At 38.2% G+C, this 25,947-nt stretch overlaps 1 protein-coding gene and 1 pseudogene across 6 annotated transcripts in view; both read left to right on the forward strand.

Moving 5' to 3' along the window:
- Positions 1-25,947, forward strand: part of CDKL5 (cyclin dependent kinase like 5) — a 182,121-nt gene that overhangs the window by 71,307 nt on the left and 84,867 nt on the right. The gene's annotated exons all lie outside the window — the stretch shown is intronic.
- On the forward strand, positions 14,647-17,000 carry LOC129639854 (gap junction alpha-1 protein-like; annotated as a pseudogene).

Raw genomic sequence — 25,947 nt, forward strand, 5'->3', positions numbered from 1 at the left:
AGCAGACCTCTTGCAAGCAAGGAAAAAAGATTTTTTAAAGTGGCATTCACTAATAGTATAAAAATCTCATAAAAAGATCCATGATGATAAAAAGATCCATGATGATAAGGATTGAGGGCTGAGAAAATCCATTTCATTTAACAATGCCATTTATTAATGACTTCTCTAAGTCAAATGATACATTAATGCCAAATAGCAAGAGGTTAAGGAGAGAGTAGATAGACAAAATCTGGATTGCTTCATTCTTCTCTTGTGAGAGTTTAGAAACTGAGATTGAAAGTAGTAGGAAGAATAGATTTGATTAAATATTTTCTAGTTAGGAATATCTATATTTCCCCTACTGAAAGGTATTCTTTGGATATTTGTTATTGCTTAATAGTCATAAATTTACCTTTTGTTATAAGCCTTGATTTTTAGCAAGCAATATGTATTTTTGAATCAGTGATTCCATTTTTTCTTTTTCACATTAATTTTGTTTTTCTACCAAAAAGCTGATTACTTTTTAAAAAAATCAAACTGTTTTAAGAAGATGCTTAAGGAAAAGTCAATGAACCATTATCAATTTAACAAATTATTTATAGTTGCCATCTAAAACCATAGTTATTCTCTCCTGGAACAAAATAAACTTTTTTCAGGTTTTTTCCCCACGTTAAATAAAGCAAATGTTTTTCTTTAATTTTTAGTCAACCATGAGAAACAGAATATATGGGATTAATTATGTTAATTACTTTGTCATTTTATTCCTCCTTACTTCAATAAAAGTAACATGTGGGTTCTTGCTTTTGTGTGCAAAATTTCTAGCATTTGAAGAAGATTATAGAGAGACTTGGGGTTTTTCATAAGGATTATAAGCAGCTGGAAATATTTCAGTATTAATTGATTATTTTGTCATAATTTTTAAAAATAATTGCACTCTGAAATGATGTGAATTTACTGCAGGTTATGAAGATTAATGAGATGTCAGCGTTAAACTGGACTTCAGGTCAGGAACAAAGATAGCAGGAATCAGTGATGGGGGAAAACATCTGCCTCTTCTTACAGAGGCACTCATGTAGAACAGATGCTTCTGTGTGGTTTCCTTTCTTGACCGGGTTTTTGTTGCTGATCCAGTTAATTGTAGAACAGTCTCTGGAACAGGACAAAAGTGTCATCAAAATTGTACTTCTTTGTACTATAATATTTTGCATTTTCAGTTCTGCTAGTCTGTTGATAAAGGAAAAATTATCCATGTTTCTGTCGTCTTATTTTTAGTAAAACAAATAATGACTCGTGTCAATTTCCAGATGAGTCTGACTTTAGGGAAACAAAAGAATCTGAGGCTTTTGTAGGTTTCCTGGCTGCATTTATCCTTTTCATCCTAATCTGGATTTTGTTTTTTGTTTGCTCTTAGTAAATGAGGTAAGAGAATGGTCATATTGGAACTAGCCCCACTACTAGCTCTGCATGCATTGTCTACACAGAAGACTTTACCTCATTCATCCTTCTTATAGTGACTCAGTTCCTAAATGCTCATCCCTCCTCCCATCCACAGCCTCCTAGTCTAGAGGATGAGTTGGCTGGAGCACAAGGTGGACTTTAAAGTTCCCCCTTCTGCCAGTCATAAAAACATAATTATTCCCTTCTGTAAGAGAGCATTCTTTCTATACCTTCTTAAGATGAGTAATTTCATTAGTCTTTGATAAATGTCTATGCTTAAGAGATTTAACTGGTTCTTTAATGTAACTTTAAAGCTTCAGGGACCAAAAAATGAGTGTCAGTCATTTTTCTACACAAGCCCAAAATATATAGACATTGGCTGATCAACAAATGCCTATATAGTGGATACTTTTAAATAGTTCATCATAACTCTTGATGAGTTGTTGGAATCAGTAACTTGAAAGTAGTGCATGGGGATCTATTTTTATATAAAAATAATCCACCCCTGAATATTAGAAGCTATAGTTCATATTCTACAGTGGTTTTGAGCTTTACTATTTCTTAACTTAAAGGTTAAAAAAAAAGGTTTGTTCCCTATGTTAAAGTATTTTAATTAAAAAAAAAAAAAAAAAAAAAGGCTTTCTACTTCTTCTACTTAAAGCACTGTGTTCAAGGCATGATATTGTAAAGTAAAATTGAACCGAATATCTTTTTAGGAAAAATCTGTTGAGTGCCTGTGGGCCAAATCTGGCCTGCCACTTATTTTATGGAACCTAGCCATGCTCATTCACTTATGTTTTTTCTATGGATGCTTTTGCACTAAAATGACAGAGTAATTTCAACAGAGACTGTATGACATACAAAGTCTAAAATAGTGTATTTATTTTGTGACCCTTCCTGAACAGAAGTTTGCTGACTCTCATGCTAAGCAAGCCCTAACTAGGAGAATACAGTGGAAGCAGAACAGTGGCCTCAGTGGGCCAGCAATCTCAGTTTCTGTTTGTCTCTTTGCCCTTGGTGCTCTTGGAGTCTGAGAAATAGAGTTAATAAAGTGTGGAACTTCCACTGAAAATTATTTTTCCCTTGAGCTGAGCTTGAGTAAATCTTTTGGCTGTTTAAGTAGGAAGTTTTATATTGGTTCCCTCTTTAACGATCAAGTATCAGAATGGAGAATTGGACTTTCTAGGAACTGGACATACAGAGACACATGCAGTCTATTCACTCTGACTGTGTTTCATCACTGGCCTGAATAGCTCTCTTTTCATTCAGAGGTGAATACAAAGAAGAAAACAATCTTCACCGAGACTATGAAAGGTAACTTGAGTTCATGAGAAGGACATTCTCACAAATATGAAGAGGAAAATTCTTTAGAGGCAAAGAAACTTGAGATAACTTCCTAATATTGTATAATTCAAGTGACCATAAATGAGAAGAAGCAATAGTAATAATCTCTGTTTCAAGTATCTCTTAACTTCCAGGCATTGTGCTGGGCTTGGTGTTTTATTTTCATTACTCTTTAGATCCTCATAACAGCTATAAAAGTTAGAAAGAATTACCTTCCTTTAAAATGGAGGAAACTGATGCTCAAATAGGTTAATTTCCTAAAAGCCATACAAGTTAGTAGGTGCTTGAGCCAGGAAGTAAACCACATAGGCCCTTATATTTTTAATTGACATGCAGTTGAGTTACAGTGTTGTGACCTTTTAAAAAAAATGGAAGTAAAATTCACATAATATAAAACCATTTTAAAGGGTACAGCTCAGTACCATTCAGTACATTCACAATATCGTACAATCACTACCTCTATCAAGTTTCAAAACACTTTATCACCCCCTAGAAAAACCCTATACCCATTAAGTACTCACTGTTTCTCACTTTCTCTGTCTCTGGCAAACACAAATCTGCTTTCTGTCTCTATAGATTTACCTATTCTGGATATTTCATATAAAGGGAATCACATACAATTTGTGGCCATTTGAATTTGACTTCTTTCACTTAGTGTAATGTTTTTGAGATTCATCCATGTAGCCTGTATCATTACTTCATTCCTTTTTTTATGACTGAGTAATATTCCGTTGTGTGGCCATACCACATTTTGTTTATCCATTTATCTGTAGAAGAATGTTTAGGTTGTTTTCACCTTTTGATTATTGTGAATAGTGTTGCTGTGAACTTTTGTGATTGAGTTTTGTTTGAGTCCCGATTTTCAGTTCTTTTGGGTTATATACCAAGAAGTGAAAATGCTAGGTAATATGAGAATTCTGTATTTAACGTTTTTGAGGAATCACATAACTTTTCTACAGTGGCTGGACCACTTTACATTTCTGCCAGCACTGTACAAAGATTCCAGTTTTTCCACATCTTCACCAATATGTGTTTCCTTACTATTATTATTATTTTTACTGCAGTCATCCTAGTCTATAGCGGTGTCATATTATGGTTTTGACCTGGCTCTTGAGAAATTTGTATGCAGGTCAGGAAGCAACAGTTAGAACTGGATATGGAACAACAGACTGGTTCCAAATGGGAAAAGCAGTACGTCAAGGCTGTATATTGTCACCCTGCTTATTTAACTTCTATGCAGACTACATCATGAGAAACGCTGGGCTGGAAGAAGCACAAGCTGGAATCAAGATTGCCAGGAGAAATATCAATAACCTCAGATATGCAGATGACACCACCCTTATGGCACAAAGTGAAGAGGAACTAAAAAGCCTCTTGATGAAAGTGAAAGAGGAGAGTGAAAAAGTTGGCTTAAAACTCAACATTCAGAAAACTAAGATCATGGCATCTGGTCCCATCACTTCATGGGAAATAGATGGGAAAACAGTGTCAGACTTTATTTTTCTGGGCTCCAAAATCACTGCAGGTGGTGACTGCAGCCATGAAATTAAAAGACGCTTCCTCCTTGGAAGAAAGTTATGACCAACCTAGATAGCATATTCAAAAGCAGAGACATTACTTTGCCAACAAAAGTCCGTCTAGTCAAGGCTATGGTTTTTCCAGTGGTCATGTATGGATGTGAGAGTTGGACTGTGAAGAAAGCTGAGTGCCGAAGAATTGATGCTTTTGAACTGTGGTGTTGGAGAAGACTCTTGAGAGTCCCTTGGACTGCAAGGAGATCCAACCAGTCCATTCTGAAGGAGATCAGCCCTGGGTGTTCTTTGGAAGAAATGATGCTAAAGCTGAAACTCCAGTACTTTGGCCACCTCATGTGAAGAGTTGACTCATTGGAAAAGAGTCTGATGCTGGGAGGGATTGGGGGCAGGAGGAGAAGGGGACGACAGAGGATGAGATGGCTGGATGGCATCACTGACTTGATGGACGTGAGTCTGAGTGAACTCCAGGAGTTGGTGATGGACAGGGAGGCCTGGCGTGCTAGGATTCATGGGGTCGCAAAGAGTTGGACACGACTGAGCGACTGAACTGAACTGAATGATTAGTGATGTTGGACATCTTTTCATGTGCTCTTGGCTCTTTGTAAGTCTTTGGAGAAATGTCAAGTCCTTGGCCCATTTTTGATTAGGTTATTTCAACCATTTGTTGAAAGGACTTCTGTCTCCATTGGATTGTCACTGCTTATTTATCAAAGATCACCTGTGTTTGAGTTGAGTCTGTTTTTGGGATCTGTGTTTTGTTTCATTGATCTATCTTTATGTCTGTTCTTCACCAATATTATACTCTCTTGATTTACTGCAGCTTTACAGTAAGTCTTCAAGTCAGGTAGTGTCAGTCTTTCAATTTTGTTGTTCTTTTTCAATATTGTATTGGCTATGCCAGGTCTTTTTCCTTTCTGTATTATCTTTTAAATCAGTTTGTTGGTATCCACAAAATAGCTTGCTTGGATTGGGGTCACATTAAATCTGTAGACTGAGTTGAGAATTGACATCTTAACAATATTGTGTCTTCTAATCAACGAGTACAGAATATCTCTGCATTTTTCTCATTTTAATTTTTCAACAATTATTTAGTTTTTTACATGCATATCTTATAATTGTTTTGTTAGATTTATTGCTAAGTATTTTTTTCTTTTGGTGATGATATAGATGGTATTGTTTTTAATTTTTTAAAAAACATTATTTATTTTTGGCTGTGCTAGGTTTTTGCTGCATTCAAGCTTTCTCTAATTGTGATAAGCAGGGGCTACCCTTTGTTATGGTGCACAGGCTTCTCGTTGCAGTGGCTTCTCTTGTTGGGAGCACAGGCTCTAGGCTTGAAAGCTCATTAATTGTGGCTTGCAGACCCTAGAATGTGTACTCTGTTGGTGTGGTTCATGGGCTTTAGTTGCCCATGGCATGTGGAATCTTCCTGGGCCAGGGATCAAACTTGTGTCCCCTGCATTAGCCGGCACATCCTATCCACTGTACCACAAGGACGTCCTGTTTTTACTTTTTAAAATCCAGTTCATTGCTGCTGCTGCTGCCAAGTCACTTCAGTTGTGTCCAACTCTGTGTGACCCCATAGACGGCAGCCCACCAGGCTCCGCCGTCCCTGGGATTCTCCAGGCAAGAGCACTGGAGTGGGTTGCCATTTCCTTCTCCAATGCATGAAAGTGAAAGTGAAGTCGCAAGTCCAACCCTGAGTGACCCATGGACTGCAGCCTTCCAGGCTCCTCCGTCCATGGGATTTTCCAGGCAAGAGTGCTGGAGTGGGGTGCCATTGCCTTCTCCGCAGTTCATTGCTAGTATATAGGAAAGCAGTTGACTTTGTATATTAGCTTTGTATCATATGAACTTGCTAGAATTGCTTATTAGTTTCAGCGGGTTTTCTTTTGAGGGGGCGGGTAGATTCTTTGGGATTTTCTTCATAATCAGTCATGTCATCTGCAAACAAAATAGTTTTATTTCTTCTTTCCCAATCTGTATACCTGTTTTTTCCTTTACTTGTTTTGTATTAGTTATGAATTCCAGTACAGTGTTGAATACAAATGATGAGAAGAGACATTCTTGTCTTTTTCTGAGCTTAGTGGGAAGGCATGCAGTTTCTCACCATTAAATATGATGTTTTTAGCTTGTAGGTTTGTTTTAAATGTCATTTATCAAGTTGAGGAAGTTCTCTCTAAGATTGCTAAGAGTATTTATCATGAATGGGTTTTGTCAAATGCTTTTCTACATCACTTGATATAATCATGTGGTTTTACTTTCATCTGTTGATTATGAATTAATTTTAGGATGTTGAACCAGCCTTGCACATCTGAGATAAATCCCACTTGGTTGAGATGTGTATTTCTTTTTGTACATTGCTGAATTTGATTTGATACTATTGGTTGCAGATTTCTGTGTCTAGTCCACGTGGGTGAAAGTGAAAGTTGCTCAGTCCTGTCCGACTCTTTGCGACCCCATGGACTATACAGTCCATGGAATTTTCCAGGCCAGAATACTGGATGGGTAGCTGTTCCCTTCTCCAGGGCGTCTTCCCAACCCAGGGATCGAACCCAGGTCTCCCACACTGCAGGCAGATTCTTTACCAGATGAGCCACAAGGGAAGCCACTACTTCATATAATTTGCCTTTTAATGTCTTTACCTGGTTTCAGGATTGGTAATACCCTAATGTGGCCTCATAGAGTTCTCATTGAAGTAATTTTTCTACTTTTATTTCTGGAAGAGATTGTAGAGAATTTCTTCCTTTCATAGATATAGGCCTATTCACATCATCTATTAATTTTCCTTGTATAAATGTTGATTGTTTTTTTCAAGGAATTAGTTCACTTATCTAAGTTATCAAGTATGTAGGCGTAGATTTGTTTATAATATTCCTTTATTATCCTTTTAATGTCCATGTGATTTGTAATGATGGCTCTTCTTTCATTTCTGTTATTAATAATTTGTGTCTTCTCTCTCTCTTTTCTTGGTTATCTTGTCAAAGGTTTATCAATTTTATCAGTTTTTTTAAAGAACCATCTATTGTCTCCACTCATTTTTCACTGTTGAGTTCCTGTTTTCAATTTTGATTACTGCTATAATTTTTACTGTTCTACTCTCTTATCCATTTGCTTTAGTCTTAAGTTGTCCTTCTTTGCCTTATTTCCTAAGGTAGAAGTGTAGGTTATCAATTTTAAGCCTGTTTTCTTTTAGAATATATGTATACAATACTATAAACTTTTCTCTAAGGCCTGCTTTTGCTGCATTATATAGATTTTGATTTTGATTTTCATTTAGTTAAAAATATTTTTAAAATCCTCTTTAGATTTCTTCTTTGACCTATGTATATTTAGAAGTGTATTGTTTAATAGTTAAATATTTTGAGATTTTCCAGCTTTTTGTTACTGATTTCTAGTTTATTTCCATTGTGCTGTGAGAATATACTCTGTGTGATTTTTATTCTTTGAATTTTGTTAAGTTGTGTTTTGTGGTGCAGAATTTGGTCTATATTGATGAATATTCCATGTGACTTGAGAATAATATGTATTCTGCTGTTGTTGGATAAAGTGTTACATCAATAGCAGGTAGATCTGGTTGATTGATGGTACTATTCAATTCACCTATCTTTATTCATTTTTTTCTTTTTTTTGGCCTGCTGGATCTGTCAGTTACCTAATGGAGGTGTTGAAGTATCCAACTATAATAGTGGATTTGTTTATTTCTCTTTGCAGTTCTGTCTTTTGCCTCATACATTTTGATGCTTGTTTGATGCATACATATTAAGGATTGTTGTGCCGCCTTAGAGAGTATATCATTTTCTAATGCCCCTCTTTATCCTGTTAATTTTTCTTGTTCTAAAGTCTTTGTCTAAAACTAATATAGCCACTTCAGCTTTCTTTTGATTAATATTACAATAACAGGGTATATCTTTCTTCGTTCTTTTGCTTTTAACCTAGATGTATCTTTATATTTAATGTGAGTTTTAAAAATCTATTCTGACAGTCTCTTTTAATTGGTGTATTTTGGCCATTCACATTTAAAGTGAGTATTTTATATATATATATATACTTGGATTAATATGAACCATGTTTATTACTTTTCTATTTGTTATACTCCTTTTTCTAAAATCAATAATTGGTCCCCTTTTTCTGCCTTCCCTGATTTCAGTTGACCATTTTGTATGATTCTATTTTATCTCCTCTCAGCATATCCAGTATATTTCTTTTTAAAAGGGTTTTTAGTTGTTGCTCTAGAGTTAACAGTGTATATTTACAACTTGTCTAAGTCTACTGTCAGATAACTGTTATCTGCTTTTCAGATAGTAGAGGTACCTTTCATTTTACATATCCATTTGCTATAATCAGCAGATACACTATTACTATTATTAGAGGAGTAGGAAATGGCTGCCCACTCCAGTATTCTTGCCTGGAGAATCCCACGGACAGAGGAGCCTGGTGGACTACTGTCCATGGGGTTGAAAAGAGTCGAACACGACTGAGCTCGCACACACATTGTTATTTAGAACAAGTATCTATTAAGAATAAGAAAAATAGATTTTTTTAAACTTCATTTATGCCTTCTTCAATGATTTCTTTCCTTCTTTGTGTGGATCTGACTTTCTGATCTATGTCGTTTTCTTTCTCTAAAGAACTTTTAAAAACAGTCTCTACTAGGCAGGTCCACTAGTGACAAATTCCCTCAGTTTTTGTTTATCTGAGAAAGTATTTCTCCTTCACTTTTGAAGGATAATATCACTGAATGCTTTCTAGATTCGTTTATTTTTTTTTCTTTCACCACTAACTATTTCATTTTCTGGCTTCTGAGAAGAAGTCAAATGTACTTATTGTTTTCTATAAGTAAGGTATTTTTGCCCCCTCTGACTTCTTTCATAATTTTCTCTTTGCATTTGATTTTCTGTAGTTTGAATACAGTATGTTTAGGTGTAGAGATTTCAGGTATTTATCTTACTTGGTGTGCTCCGAGCTTCTTGGATGTATCATTTGGTGTCTTTGATTTGGAAGACATTGATTTTGGAAGATTCTCAGCAGTTATTCCTTCAAATAGTTCTTCTCTTTTGTCTCCTTCTTCTGGTATTTCAGTGACACCTTTTGTAATTGTCACATAGTTCTTGGATATTCTTTTCTCCTTTTTCTGTTTGCATTTTAGTTTGGGAAATTTCTCTGACATATCTTTAAACTCACTGATTGCTTCCTTGGCCATGTCCAGTCTACTGATGAGTCCATTAAAAGTATTATTCATTTTTGTTATGGTGTTTTTGATTGTTAGCATTTCCTTTTAATTTTTCCTTAAAGTTGTATATTCTTACATTAGTCATCTGTTCTTGCATGTTGTCTCCCTTTTCCATTCGAGTGCTTTGATAGTAATGATAGTTGTTATCTGAAATTATTCCCCAAATCTGTGACTAGTCTAAGTCTTGTTCTGATGCTTAATCTCCTCAGTGTTTTCCCTTGCCTTCTAGCATACTTTTTACTGTTTTTTAAAAGCCAGGTAGGACATATTGGATAATAGAAACAGAGGTAAATATGCCCGTAATGTAAGGTTTCATGTTAATTTGGGTAGAAGTTAGACTGTGTTTAATGTTAAACGTGTATATGCCAGAGGCTTCAGTTTCCTCTCAGAGAAGGCGATGGCACCCCACTCCAGTACTCTTGCCTGGAGAATCCCATGGACGGAGGAGCCTGTTAGGCTGCAGTCCATGGGGTCGCAAAGAGTCAGACACGACTGAGCAGCTTCCCTTTCCCTTTCCCTTTCAGTCCTCTAGTTTCTTTATTTTTAAAATATTTCTCCCCCATTATCTCAGGGTTTCTCTAAGAAGTCCTTTTTAAATAGAATCTGTTTCTTGCAACTCTTTCTGTTGTAATCTGTTGTTATTGTGGCTCTTTGGTGACATGGTGGTAGAATGTGGGGAAGGGGAAGTGTTTTATGATGTTAGAACCAAATGTTAGTCTTTTGGTGGGCCTGAGCCCTGGACTGCAACCTTCTTCCTTTTAGGTGAAACAAGGCTAGAGGTATGCAGATGACACCACCCTTATGGCAGAAAGTGAAGAAGAACTAAAGAGCCTCTTGATGAAAGTGAAAGTGGAGAGTGAAAAAGTTGGCTTAAAGCTCAACATTCAGAAAACAAAGATCATGGCATCTGGTCCCATCACTTCATGGCAAATAGTTGGGTAAACAGTGGAAACAGTGCTGACTTTATTTTTCTGGGCTCCAAAATCACTGCAGATGGTGATTGCAGCCATGAAATTAAAAGACACTTACTCCTTGGAAGGAAAGTTATGACCAACCTAGGCAGCATATTAAAAAGCAGAGACGTTACTTTGCCAACAAAGGTCCATCTAGTCAAGGCTATGGTTTTTCCTGTGGTCATGTATGGATGTGAGAGTTGGGCTATAAAGAAAGCTGAGCACTGAAGAATTGATGCTTTTAAACTATGGTGTTGGAAAAGACTCTTGAGGGTCCCTTGGACTGCAAGGAAATCCAACCAGTCCATCCTAAAGGAGATCAGTCCTGGGTGTTCATTGGAAGGACTGATGTTGAAGGTGAAACTCCAGTACTTTGGCCACCTAATGTGGAGAGCTGACTCATTTGAAAAGACCCTGATGCTGGAAAAGATTGAGGGCAGGAGGACAAGGGGATGACCGAGGATGAGATGGTTGGATGGCATCACCAACTCAATGGACATGAGTTTGGGTGAACTCCAGGAGTTGATGATGTACGGGGAGGCCGGGCATGCTGCAGTCCATGGGATCACAAACAGTGGGACATGACTGAGTGACTGAATTGAACTGAGGCTAGAGGAGTCTGTATTTGGCTAATTCCCCCTCTCCCAGGACAGTATAAAAGGCTTGGGTAAATTTTCCCTTGGAATATTGGCCTTTGTTAAGGAGAACCTTCTAGGCTTATTTCAAAACTGTTACCTTTCCCATGGGTGCATTTCAAAATGGTTACTTCTCTCTTCCTCTTACCCAAAAGGGGAGGAGATTGTTGTTGGATCTTTACACTCAGAACTTGATAAGGTTCCTGGAGGTAAAGCCATTAGAATATAGAGGCTTTCCTAAGATTGGGCCTCCAAGAGTTCTCATGCATAATCTTTTTTCAAAATTACGGTTTAAATTTTCTTACTAGTGTATTACTCCAACACCTTCTGTTCCAGGTAAACTGATCTTGGATGTGATTCTCTGCATTTGCCTGTCTCTCCAGATTTCAGTAGTTCAGTTTGCCATGTGTCCTCAATTCTCTGATAAGTCTAATAAAAGCTGTTGATTGGCAGTTTATTTGGATTTTTTCTTGTCGTAAGGATAGGACTGACAGTACCCAAGCACTTTATGTATTGGAGCTAAAACCTAAAGTTTTATATTTGTAATTTCAAATTGGAAACACGTTGTCCAGTTTTAAAATAATGTTCAACAAGAGGCTTTTAACTTCCGTATGAGCCATTTGCTTAGCTAGATGACTCATTCTCAGTTATTTTCATCCCTTTAAATCTCCGATCTGTGTATTTTAAAAGTGCTTAGTAAGAACTTTTTCAGAGCCAAAGATTTGTAAAAATTAAGAACTTCATGTCATTCTAGAAAATTCCCAATAACTTCATCCTAAATTAACTAGAATTTTTTATTTTTTGCACCCGCTCCCACCCCAGCACTGTTTTTTGTTTTATCAGATACCTTCTATAAACCATGCTAAAGTAGTTTCAGGGATTATTTTCTTTAACCTTCATTTGTTGTTTCTTTACCCCACTTGTTTTTGAAGAAGTAACTCAGTTTTTAAAAGCATTTTGAAATCTTTGGGACTAAGTATTGGTTAAATTTGAAAAACTAATGAGAATAAATGACCAACTTTTATGCTGTGAATGGTCTATTTTCAATTAACCTTGAAGAATGTATTAATTATGTATACATCTTGGTAATTTTAGCTTAATAGGATTACTTCCAGAGTCTGCCTGATAGAGGACAGTTTGGCTAAAATGTATTATTTAAGCAACTGAGAAAGCACTGGGTGTGCTTTTAAATCTTATAATTTGATTACTTGCTAAAAAATTACATTTTGGGAGGCTTCAGTTCTTATCCTTGGAGAACAGTTGTAACCAACTTTGAGTGGTTGACATTGTAAAATGCATTAACCTTGCACCCCTTCTTAGGTTTCATTTTAAGTTTTATTTTTCTCACTGAATCTACTGTGAGGAACAGCTGTTAAACCAAGAAACAAGTAAACTGCATGGTATTTAAGATTGCTCATTAATTGGCAGATTCATATTATGTTTACTTTAAGAAATATTTTCCTCTTAATTTTCCTGATTGTTTGAAATGAACATTTACCTTTGGGAATAATTTTTTAATTATTTGATTTTTTAAAGAGGGAGAATTAAAATATAGTTATGTTAATATACTAAATAAGTTCAGTTCAGTCACTCAGTCATGTCCGACTTTTTGTGACCCCCATGGGCTGCAGCACGCCAGGCCTCCCTGTCCACCACCAACTCCCAGAGCTTGCTCAAACTCATGTCCATTGAGTCGGTAATGCCATCCAACCATCTCATCCTCCGTCATGCCCTTCTTCTCCAGCCTTCAGTCTTTCCCAACATCAAGGTCTTTTCAAATGAGTCAGCTCTTCGCATCAGGTGGCCAAAGTATTGGAATTTCAGCTTCAACATCAGTCCTTCCACTGAATATTCAGGACTGATTTGCTTAAGGATTGACTGGTTGGATCTCCTTGTAGTCCAAGGGACTCTCAAGAATCTTCTCCAACATTATAGTTCAAAAGCATCAATTCTTCAGCACTCAGCTTTCTTTGTAGTCAACTCTCACATCCATACACGACTACTGGAAAAACCATAGCCTTGACTAGATGGACCTTTGTTGGCAAAGTAATGTCTATGCTTTTTAATATGCTGTCTAGGTTGGTCATAACTGTCCTTCCAAGGAGCAAGCGTCTTTTAATTTCATGGCTGCAGTCACCATCTGCAGTGATTTTGGAGCCCCAAAATAAAGTTTGTTTTTAAAATGATGAGGCAGTGCTATATTGAAATAATTTGGTTGAAAATAGTTATATTTCCTATGTGATAATCAGTTAGCTGTGGTCCTTCATTTTAAGGTAAGATCTGTTTGTATGGCATGCTCTGTATTAGAGGAAGAAACTTCTCCCTAGGCTTTTTCCTCAGAGACATTACTTATAAAGAAAGAGGACTGTCAGGAGGAAGTGGAGAAAGAATAGAAGGTCTTCAGTAGTGGCTCGGCAGGTGTATGTTGTGTCCCATGCAGGTTCCACCTACTCACAGCACTTTGTTGGATGGTATCAGAATTGCTGCTCCTGAAATTTTTTTAAAAGCTCTTGATATATTAAAACACTATCTTAGAAGAAACCAGGAAGAATGAACACAGTGTCAGTATTGTAGTCTTTACAAAAAAGCTTCCATGTGCTAACAATTGAAAGGAAGATAATGGTCCACATTCAGCAGATAAGTATTTAAATTGAGGCCCCTGTTGGCGGAGACCTGACTTCAGCCCAGATGAGGAGAGAGTAGCAGCTCCCCTTTTTGGTTCTGATCTTGCTGGTCTACTCTCTGCTGACTGGAATGGCAGCTATCCTTGTAAAATGCCCCTTTATGTACCACAGCATTCAGGACCACAGCACTGGTACAGATTGCCTTCCCCTCTCCAGAGGCTCTCAGGATCAGACCCATGATTCCTGACATCTTTTGACACCACCAAAATTCACTGGTCATCCATTACCCAGAACCCTTGTCTCTGTACTGATTTGTATATCCCTCAGTCGCATCCTGTTTCCTCCCTCAACTCTCCCCCCGTCCCCTAGAGCTCCCCCAACTGCCATTACTACTGTCTCTGATGGCCTCACAGTGTGATTTCACTTTTTGCCTCTGGGATTCTCTGCTGATGCCTGAGGTAGCCTCCTTTGTCATATTCTGCCACCTCTGTCTACTACCTGGTAACCATACTGCCTGCCTTTGAGCTCCTTGAGTACAGTGAGTCCTTCCCTCTTCAAATTTTTGCTCATGCTGCTTCTTCACACGCAGCAGTTTTTCCAGTCTTTGCTTGGCTGACTCTATACATTCTGATGTGGATTTTGTTCTGCTAATCTCTGTCAGTGCCTGTTTGTTTCCTCTTGACACTTACTTAAATTTGCACTAGTATATTCATTTACCAAACCTTTTTCATTGATTCTAAGTATACATTTACCCCCCCCAATTCTGAAATTAGGGCACATCTTACCTTGGATGCCCTGATTGCTTTCTGAATGGTAAATAAAATAATGATTTATCTTACAGTCAATTAATTGTGATAATCAATAAAATACTGTGCTTTTGCTCATCTGTTCTCCCTAGTTGATTGTGAGCTCTGAAGGACTCATAGTAGGAACCAGTACCCATTATCATCCGTGACACCTACTAGGCACCCATAAATAATGCTGGGATGAATATCATTATCTGGAGACGATGGCCCGATACATCTGAAAATGAATCAGCCAATATATACATGTAAATTTTTAATTCAGTTTTTGTGCTTGAGTTTTAATCTTTGAAGATTACCTTATTCTGGAATTGGAGATATTTAAATGTGTATATTTTGTTCCCCTGTTTATGTAACTTGTCACATTATTGATATATGTACATTCTTATTTAAGAATATTTACTCACCATGTATGGAAAATGAATCCACATTAGTTTTTATCAGGTATCAGCAATTGCCTTTCGTTAGGGGAAAGAATGAGGAAGGTACCAAAGAGTAGCAGACTTGTAAGCTTTAGACAGTTCTGAGTGCTTTTTCATTTTACTTCATCCTCTAAGGAGTGCAGTCTTGGCATACCTACTTCGCTTTTAAGGGAAAGAACAGCGAACAGGCAGCATGAGTTACCAGAGTGCTTTAGTCCAACTCCTTGACAGGGTTCACAGCTAGAGGGATGGTATGGCTCTCAGTCCTTTGCGTTTTCAGAATCCTGCTACTGGGAACAGCAGTTGAGTCAGCCTGACATGATGAGTAGTTTGCCTTTAGTTGTAATGTTGGGCAACCTGGTTGTGAAAACGTCTGCTATGATAAGTCCTTCTCAATCTCTCACATGCACTTCTGAGTCTCGCAGATTATATTTGCATCTGTCCCCACACTCTTGTACCTAGTCCATGTGTCCTGTGTGATGCAAAAGGAGGACAAGTTGAATAAGAAAGAGGAGGAACTCAAAGTTGCCCAAACCAATGGTGCAGTTGTAGAGATGCCCTAAGAGGAAATTGAAATCAGGAAGTTCAAGTATGGCCTTGAAGAACACGGCAAGGTGAAAATGGTGGGAGTGGAGGCTTGCTGTAAACCTATACCATCTGCATCTTCAAGTCTGTCTTTGAGGTGCTTTTCCTGCTAATCCAGTGGTACATCTAGGGATTTAGCCTGAATGTGGTTTACACTTGCAAACGAGACCCCTGCTGCATCAGGTGGATTGCTTCCTCTCTCACCCCACAGAGAAAAACATCTTCATCTACTTCATGCTGCTGATTTCCTTCATGTCTCTTGCCTTGAATATCATTGATCTTTTCTCTGTCTTACTCAAGAGCATTAAAAACCATTTGAAGGATCCAGAGAGTGAGCCTTTCATCTGGTCTGCCAAGCCCCTCCAGTGACTCCTCATCAACTATTCCTCTTTCCACCATGTTTCCTCACAGGCACGAACTGGTTCCCAGAGACAAAAACAGTTCTTTCTGCCACAGTTACAGCAGACAAGGAAGTGAGCAAAACCTTGCTAATTACAGCACATAGCAAGTTTGAATGGGACTGTCTCTAACATACATAAACTTCTGATTTCCCTGATAACAAGCATAACTCCAAAAAATATCTAGCTACTGGCCACTGGCCATTGTAGACAAGCAGCCATTCTGCAGAGCTAGCAGACACGCCAGCAGCAGTATAAATTACCTAGAGATCTAGACAGGTGGTTGGAAGCATTACAGTTCTGCTCACTTGTTAAAGAAAAGGAAGGTGCAATAGACAGTGTACTTTTGTTTCAGTGGAGGTGGTACTCAACGACCTCATTGACAAATCTTAGCAGATACAAAGGCATTAGACTAGTTCTTTCGAGATGCTGGGGATAGGAGGATGGAGAGAAGGGAATTAACAGAGGTACATGTTGGTATTTAAAGTCATTGACTCAAAGAACTTGCATTTTCATAAGTAAAAGTTGTACTAGGTGATGCATAAGTAAGGCCTTTTTCTCCCCATATTCCCCTAGAATGGTTCAGTGTATGTGAAACTGATAGATATTTGCCATGTATTGGTATAAACAGATGCAGTATAAACTCACGAACATAGATTTTAAAATAACGCACACAGGGTTCAAATTTGAGTTTTTCTCATGGATTTTTTTGTTAAGGGTCAAAATGATATTTACATTACATAATTTCTACCATAAAAGTAAAGCACTGTTTTTCTTTTACCCCCCAACCCACAGTGTATCCTATTATAGATACTAGTTCTGTTTATTATAATGTTTTCTCTTTTGTAGAAAGATGGCACAAATGATTTCCTTTTTCTGAAATGTAATCGTTGATGCTTGAGTGATAGAATTTTAATACTATAAACAGCACTCATTAATGTGAGAAACTTAAAAGAAATGCTTATAGCTGGACTATTAAGTGTTCTTACATGAATTTTGCAATAACTGATAGTTCTTGCCTTCATCCAACTTAATAAACAGTATTTTGGAACTTATATTCTTTTGAGTTTGGCAGTCTGTCTTTTGGGGTGACCAGCATTTTTGATATTTGTACTAAGATTTTATTTGGCATCCAAGATAAGTTGAAAGATGTTTGAGTATTTTCAGTGTAACTAATTTGTTTGAAATACATACCACTGAAATGCTGCAGTCCATGAGTCACAAAAAGTCGGACACGACTGAGCAACTGAACTGAACTGATGGATGATTGGTGAAAAAGCTGAATTTAATGCATTATTCTTGCATGACAGCTACATAAGAAGTTTTGTACAATGCAAAACCCTAATTTTGTTTAACACTTCACATTGAACTATTGTCATGTTCAGCTTTACTGCATGCAGTGTAGACCTAGCCCATCATATGTTCTACAGAGTGTTCTTTGTTCAATAAAGTGTTAAGGGAGCAATCTGCATGACTGCTTTCTTTGAGAGCTTCTGGCTGCACTGATCTTTTTGAATTCTTCCTTGGTACATCTTCATCTAAGCAGAATACGCTAGAACAGATTTTTTGAAATGGAATTGTGGAGACGGTGTTAGAGAAGGTTTTAGTATTTGTTTTTTTTTTAATTATGTGTAGCAGCATCATACATAAACTTACTACTTTCAGATGTGCAAAAATTTTAGCTTCTTTGTTTTTCTTTTAACTGATCTACTTTTCATCAGAAGCTTCCTCCTACCTGACAGGGCACCAGGGGAAGGCAGAGATGGGGACAACATTAAACTTGCCAATCCATCTGACTGTGTCTTACTCTGATGGTCTCATTTGGAAAACCCATTCGCTTGGTTCAGTCAAGAGTCTTTCAGACTTCTCACAAAACCTTTCTTGAGGAAGAATCACTATTATGTTCTAATGGGGTGTGTGCTTCTGTGGGAGACTGTAAAACTTATGAAACCTTGGAATCAGATTGGACATTGCCACCCTCACTTCCTGTTTCACATTCATTTTCATATATTGCTGACTTGATTTTCTTTAATTTTTTCTCTTGAGATAATTATAGATTCACATACAATTATAAGAAATAAAATAGATTCCATATATCCTTCAACTAATTTCTCCCAATAGTATCTTACATAAGTATAGCAGAACATCATAACCAGAAAACTGACATTGATATAATCCATGGATTGTATTAAGATTTCACCAATTTTACTTGCACTAGTGTGTATGTGGTGTGTGTGCTTGTGTGTACTGTACGTGTAGTTCTATCACTTATGTAGACTCGTGTGGCCACCACAGTCAAGATAGAAGACAGTTTTTTTTTTTTTTTTAACCAGGATTCCTTATGCAATCTTTCATAGACACAGCTACATCCCGACATAGCTATATCCCTCCTTTCCCCTGGAAGGGGATATCCTATAGGTAGATATCCTCTACCTATCCCCTGGCAACCACTAATATGTTCATCTCTATAATTTTGTCATTTCAAGAATGCTATTTAAATGGAATGATATAGTATATAACCTGTTGAGATTGGCCTTTTTCACTCAGCATGACTCCCTTGAGAACCATCCAGATTTTTTGTGTGAACCAATAATTTGTTCTTTATTATTGCTGAGTAGTATTCCATAGAGTGGAGGTATCATGGTTTATTAACCTATTGAAGGACCTTCAGGTTTTTTCTAGTTTTTGGCTATTACAAATAAAACTGCTATGAAGAGTCATGTACAGGTTTTTTTGTGAACATGAGCTTTCATTTCCCTGGAATAAATGTTGAAAAGTATAATTGCTGAGTTATATGCTAAATGGGTGTATAGTTTTGTGAGAAACTACTGGTGTACTCTTTTTTCCAGAGTGTTTCTCGTCCCATCAGCAATGTATGACTGATCTCATTCTCCATGTGCTCACCAACCTTTGGTATTATTACTATTTTTAATTTAGCCATTCTAATAGGTATATAGGTGACATTATTGTAGTTTAATTTTGCATTTCTGTAATGGCTAATCATGTTGAACATCTTTTCATGTGCTTGTTTGACATCTCTATATTCAGTTCAGTTCAGTCACTCAGTCATGTCCGACTCTTTGCAACCCCATGAACCACAGTATGCCAGGCCACCCTGCCCATCACCAACTCCCAGAGTCCACCCAAACCCATGTCCGTTGTGTCGGTGATGCCATCCAACCATTTCATCCTCTGTCGTCCCCTTCTCCTCCTGCCCTCAATCTTTCCCAGCATCAGGGCCTTTTCAAATGAGTCAGCTCTCCGCATCAGGTGGCCAAAGTTTTGGAGTTTCAGCTTCAACATCAGTCCCTCCAATGAACACCCAGGACTGATCTGTATATTCTCTTCAGTGAAATATCTGTGTCATTCATCCATTTTCTAGTTGAATGTTTTATTACTGTTGAATTTAAGGAGTTTTTGAAATATATATATATTCTTGATTAAAATCCATGTTGGATATGTTTGAAAATATTTTTTTCCCAGCTTGTAGCTTGTCTTTTCATTGCTTAATCAGATCTTTCACAGAGCAGAATGTTTTAATTTTGATGCAGTAATCTAATAATTTTTCCTTTTATAGATTGTATTTTTGGTGGTAAGTCTAAAAACTCTTTGTCTAGTCATTCATCCTAAAGATTTTCTCCTTTGTTTGCTTCTAAAATTTTATAAATTTGCATTTTACATTTAAGACCATGATCTGTTTTGAGTTAATTTTTATATAGGTTGCTTGAGATGTAGGTTGAGGCTTTTTGTTTTTTGGCCTATGGATGACCAGTTGCTATAGCACTACTTGTTGAATAGTCTCTCCTTCCTCCACTGAATTTCTTTTGCAGGCAAATCAGTAGAGCATATTCGTGTGGCTCTATTTCTGGGTTCTCTGAGCTGTCCCATTGATTGTTTATCCTTCTGCCAGTGTCATGCCATCTTGACTACTGTTATGTGGCTCTGTAGCAAGCCTCACCGTCAGATATAGTGATTCCTCCCACCTTATTCTGCTTTTTCAAAATTTCATTAGCTATTCCAGGTCATGTGCCTTTCAATTTCTGTTTTAGAATAAGCTTTCCTATATCTATAGAACACTTGCTGGCATTTTGATAGGAATTACTTTAAATTTATATATCCATTTGGGAAGGATTGGCATCTTGTTGAGTCTTATAATACATGAGTAGAGTGTTTCTCTATTTAGGTTCTCTTCAGTTCTTTTCATTAACATTTTATAATTTTCAGGATGCAGATCCTATAGATATTTTGTTAGGTTTATATTTTATTTCCTTGGAGCAATTGTAAATCTTATGTTGCTTCTAATTTCTGTCTCCACATTTTTGTAGTTTGTATATAGAACTATAAAATTGTAGATTCACTGTATTTAATAATTATCTGACTGTTGTTTATTTCATCTTGGTTAAGTTTTGGTAGCTTGTGATTTTCAAGGAATTGGCCCATTTTTTCCCCTAAGCTGTCCAATTTATGAGTGTGAAGTTTGTGGTACTTCTTACTATCCTTTTAATGGCTACAGAATTATAGCCATCTCTCCTATTTCATTCCTGATATTGATAATTTTTATCTTCTCTCTTTTTAAAAATCTTGATCAGTCTTGGCAGAGGTTAATCAACTTTACCAATTTCGGGGGGAAACAGATTTTACTTCATTGATTTTTTTCCTCAATTATTATTTGAAACGTCATTGATTTCTGATTTTATCTTTATTATTTCCTTCCGTCTTGCTTTGGGTTTCTTTTTGTAGTGTTGAGGTAAGAATTTAGGTTATTTATTTGAGACCTTTCTTCTCTAATATATGCAGTTAGTGCTATACATTTCTCTCTTAGCATTGCTTTAGCTACATCCCACATATTTTGATACAATATGTTTTCATTAAGGGCCTTGGCTGGTGGCTCAGACCTTAAAGAATCTGCTTGCAGTCCCAGAGACCTGGATTCGATCCCTGGGTCGAGAAGATCCCCTGGAGAAGGGAATGGCTACCCACTCTAGTATTCTTTGGAGAACTCCATGGACAAAGGAGCCTGGTGGGCTCTAGTCCATGGAGTCGCAAAGAGTCGGACACGACTGAGCGACTAACACACATACACACATTTTCAACAAGATGTTTGCCCCTCCCTCAGCTTTCCTAGGAAAGGGCTCTGCTGAAAGCTTTCTGGGAGTTCAGGGTTTTTAAGGCATGACCCACCCATCTCCATGCATGGCCCTGCAGTAAAACCGTTCTCTGCTCCGAAGTCTACCATTTTACTATTATTTGACCTCACTGCACGTGGGGTGCATGCACTTACCTGCATATGGTAACTGTTGACCATCCTGGCTAGGAGGGGCAGGAGAGGCAGGTGTGCCTTGTCACTGCTCCCCACGTGGCCTCCACTGACAGTACCCTGGTAGGGGATTGGGCCTGCTTCCTACTTTGCCTTTGTTGGTATGAATGGAGTCACAATTTTCACTGTTAAGTCTGGCTGGAGTAGAGTGGTTATTGTTTAAAAGGTTTTCGTCTTGGTAGGCTGGTCCTTCACTGGCCTTTTAGCTCGAGAGAGAGCGGGCTTTGGTTGGGGCTATTTCTTGTCTGTGTCACAGGCATTTTAGGGTTGCTTGTTGAAGTAGTTTTATTGGAGTTGCTTTAAAATCCTTGTCAGATAATTCCAACATTTATTTCATCTTGGTGTAAGACTCTTGTCTTCTCATTCAAATTGTGACTCTAAAGGTCCTTGGTATGATGAGTGAATTTTGATTCTATCCTGGTCAATTTGTATGAGGCTCTGGATCCTTTCTGATTTCTTTTGTTGAGCAGGTAGCCTTCCTGTAGCAGGATAGTGTGAGGGTTGGGGGTGTATGTTCAGTTTCTTCTTAGGCCTCCCTGACCCCACCTCTGCAGAAATCTTGCTTTTACTCCCACTGCCTCCTTGCAGGTGGATGGAGCAGATGTTCAGCTCCTCACTTGGCCCTGCCAAGACCTTCCCAGCAAAGACAGTGAAAGTGAAGTCGCTCAGTCATGTCCAACTCTTTGCGACCCCATGGACTGTAGCCTACCAGGCTCCTCCATCCAAGGAATTTTCTAGGCAAGAATACTGGAATGGGTTGCCATTTCCTTCTCCAGGGGATCTTCCCGACCCAGGGATTAAAGCTGGGTCTCCTGGATTGCAGGCAGACATTTTACCGTTTGAGCCACCAGGGAATCCCAGCAAAAGTGGACCACTGATTCACCCCGCCTTATCTCTGCTTTGTCCTGAAGACACTACCCTGGCAGTGGCACCAGAGTACTGTTGCCTGCTTCTGCCTAGGGGAAGAGGGAAGATCAGCTTGGGGACTGGACCCACCAGCACCACAAAGGGGTGAATGGAGCAATCCCTGCCAGGCTGGGATGGAAGGTTAGGTCCCTGCTTTCTCATGTGTGTGTTTAAGAGTGTCTACCCACTTAGCCCCACTGACACCTCAGTGGGATAGTGGTGCAGTTTTTCCTTTCATGTTTTCTTGAGCAGGATGAGTATTGCCTGAAGGATTTTCTGTTGTTAGCTCATCCTTTTCTTGATCTTTTAGCAGTGGGAACAGGCTATTCTTGGCACTTTTTTATATTCGACCCTTGTGGGTTCCAGGTCACAGGCTTCTCTGGCACCCTGGTGAGAATACATGGGAAATAGTGAGGAATCCCAGGAGACTGAGTGCTAACATGTTTCTTAGGTCCCCAAGTCTCCAGGCACTCGTCCTCCTTCTTTCCATCCTGTCTTCTATCTTTGTGTATTATGCACGGGGGTCTTTAGTTTTAAGAGGAGGCACCTGGGAGAAATGAGGCTACTCCATCTTTACCAATTAGAAGTTTCCATGTGTGTGTGTGAAAATTCTGTAAACGCCCATTTTATGATAATGAACATCAGTTCATTCTTCAAATATACGATGTATCAGGCACTGTGATTGAGACTTACTTTACCTTCAGAGATCTTAGTTTTTTACAGTTCAAAGTCCTGTGAAATAGATTTTAATTTCACCATAGCACTCAGGTAGAAATATAATTGTTTTAGAAATAAAACTAAATCTAAGTCACCACCTGGCTTGTTGGTATTACTAGCACTCCTTTGCTTCCTGTGGACTAATACAAGCCTCCTTTGGTTTATGACATACCAGGAAAATGGGGAAAGGGGCGTTGTCCTTAGTGCTTTGTTGTTACCATGGTTACTGTTGCCTGTTATTCAGGTTACCATTAGACATTTTCCCAGGAGCTGCCCTCCAGTGGGCATTGTTTCCCTGGCCTCACCTCTCCAGGCTGTGGTGCTTAGTGAACAGACTGGAGGGGTCTCTCCAAGCACCATCACTGTTCCAAGTCCTGGACACGCTTCTGTCTCATGTGGAAGCTACAGCCCCAAAATCCGAAGGAATGTCACTTCTCTTTAACCTATTGGATGGGAAGTTCGGTTCAACTGTGAGTCTGGGCTCTTTATAGTAAGGTCTGTTAGTTCTCTCCAGGGTTGGGAGGAGCCCCTTGGGGACAAATTACTTGCTCTCGACTTTCCTCTGGAAACTTGCTTTGGTGATTTGAGAATGCCCAGAAGTAGAGTTGAGCAAGCTCCAGGAGTGGGTGATGGACAGGGAAGCCTGGGGCGCTGCAGTCCGTGGGGTCGCAAAGAGTTGGACATGACTGAGCAACTGAACTGAACTGAGAAGTAGTGTTTTGAACTTGATGATGGTAATAATGGTAGTAACATTTAGCTTATGTGCTGTACTGAGCATTTTCTTTGTATCTTCTCATTTAATGCTAATAGCAGTCTCAAGAGTTAGTGATATCATTAGACCCAGATTGCAACAAAGGAAATCGAGGTACCAAGAAGTTAACAAACTGGCCCAAAAAATCACTCGGCTAGTAGCTGGTGGAGCTAGAATTCAAATCCAGGCAGTGTGACTCTGAATCTGAAGTTCTCACACTTCTTCTTGATGTATGACATCTTTTGACTTTCACTTTGCTTTGTTATTATTTGTTTGAAATCAAGATTGTGTCTGAAAGAAGTGCTTCTGGGCTTTTGAAAGTTATCACAGAATTAAATGTAATTAAACAGCATTTCTAGTTAGAAACACTTTTTGTTTTCTTTCTTATGAAACCATATAGATAGATCTGGGAACTGGAGTATGAAAAATAGCCAGTACATAGCTTATGTTTTAAATTGGAGTATCAGTTCAGTTCAGTTCAGTCGCTCAGTCGTGTCTGATTCTTTGCGACCCCATGAATCTCAGCATGCCAGGCCTCCCTGAGTTCACTCAAACTCACGTCCATCGAGTTGGTGATGCCATCCAGCCATCTCATCCTCTGTCATCCCCTTCTCCTCCTGCCCCCAATCCCTCCCAGCATCAGACTCTTTTCCAATGAGTCAACTCTTCACATGAGGTGGCCAAAGTACTGGAGTTTCAGCTTTAGCATCATTCCTTCCAAAGAACACCCAGGGCTGATCTCCTTTAGAATGGACTGGTTGGACCTCCTTGCAGTCCAAGGGACTCTCAAGAGTCTTCTCCAACACCACAGTTCAAAAGCATCAATTCTTCGGCACTCAGCTTTCTTCACAGTCCAACTCTCACATCCATACATGACCACAGGAAAAACCATAGCCTTGACTAGACGGACTTTTGTTGGCAAAGTAATGTCTCTGCTTTTCAATATGCTATCTAGGTTGGTCATAACTTTTCTTCCAAGGAGTAAGTGTCTTTTAATTTCATGGCTGCAGTCACCATCTGCAGTGATCTTGGAGCCCAGAAAAATAAAGTCTGACACTGTTTCCACTGTTTCCCCATCTATTTCCCATGAAGTGATGGGACCAGATGCCATGATCTTCGTTTTCTGAATGTTGAGCTTTAAGCCAACCTTTTCACTCTCCTCTTTCACTCTCATCAAGAGGCTTTTTAGTTCCTCTTCACTTTCTGCCATAAGGGTGGTGTCATCTGCATATCTGAGGTTATTGATATTTCTCCCGGCAATCTTCATTCCAGCTTGTGCTTCTTCCAGCCCAGCGTTTCTCATGATGTACCCTGCATACAAGTTAAATAAGCAGGGTGACAATATACAACCTTGACGTATTCCTTTTCCTATTTGGAACCAGTCTGTTGTTCCATGTCCAGTTCTAACTGTTGCTTCCTGACCTGCATATAGGTTTCTCAAGAGGCAGGTCAGGTGGTCTGGTATAGTCATCTAATAATCAGATTTTTTATTTGTTTCTGAAAGTAGGAAGTGATGAGTTTGTCAGAAATTTCTGCCTTTCTGTTTGGTAGTTTAGGCTCAAGAGAGAATGTAATCAAATTATTTTTTATGATATATATCTGTTTATCACATTTCTTTATATGGTGGTAACATTTTCTATTACTTTAGAAGTGCCTTTTTGAACAAAAATACAGGTAGTAGTATAACTAGAAGGATGTGATTCATAAGTCATTATATAAATATTACTCATGCCCTTAGATTTAAATTCTACTTTAGGGGCTTATTATAAAGCTGTTATAATGTAGCCAAGTTCCTTTGTTCAGAAAAGATTTGTCCTTTAACTTGATTTTTTAGTGAAAATATATAAATTGTTCTATTCATTTAAAATGTGGAATCAAGTTTATTTACATGTATAGTCTATGTACCTGATAGTATAAAATATAAAATTTCTGTCATGTTTTGTTAGAGAATAATATATAATTTCTCTTGAAGTGATCCATTAGTTTCTGTTTTTTCATATCATTGGTTTTGAGATTTCTACAGGCGCTTTCTCACTATGTGATTTATATGAGTCAGATACCTTTTTCAACATTGTATTGATTTATCATCCATGCTGTTTAAATACATTCTTGTTGATATATAAAGATTCTTTGTTAGTTCTGGCTCAAGAGGAACCACAGGAGAGAGCCTTGAAACTTTAAATTTAACTTATTAAGCTGACATCTGTTAAAACACCTGCTGTAGTGAGTCCTGCTGGATGTCTGGAATAAACAACAAGAAGGACATGATTAGTGATTGTAGACAACCCACATTCTGAAAGGGGCAAAA

The sequence above is a fragment of the Bubalus kerabau genome, chromosome X (assembly GCF_029407905.1).
Source record: "Bubalus kerabau isolate K-KA32 ecotype Philippines breed swamp buffalo chromosome X, PCC_UOA_SB_1v2, whole genome shotgun sequence".
Lineage (NCBI taxonomy): Eukaryota > Metazoa > Chordata > Mammalia > Artiodactyla > Bovidae > Bubalus > Bubalus kerabau.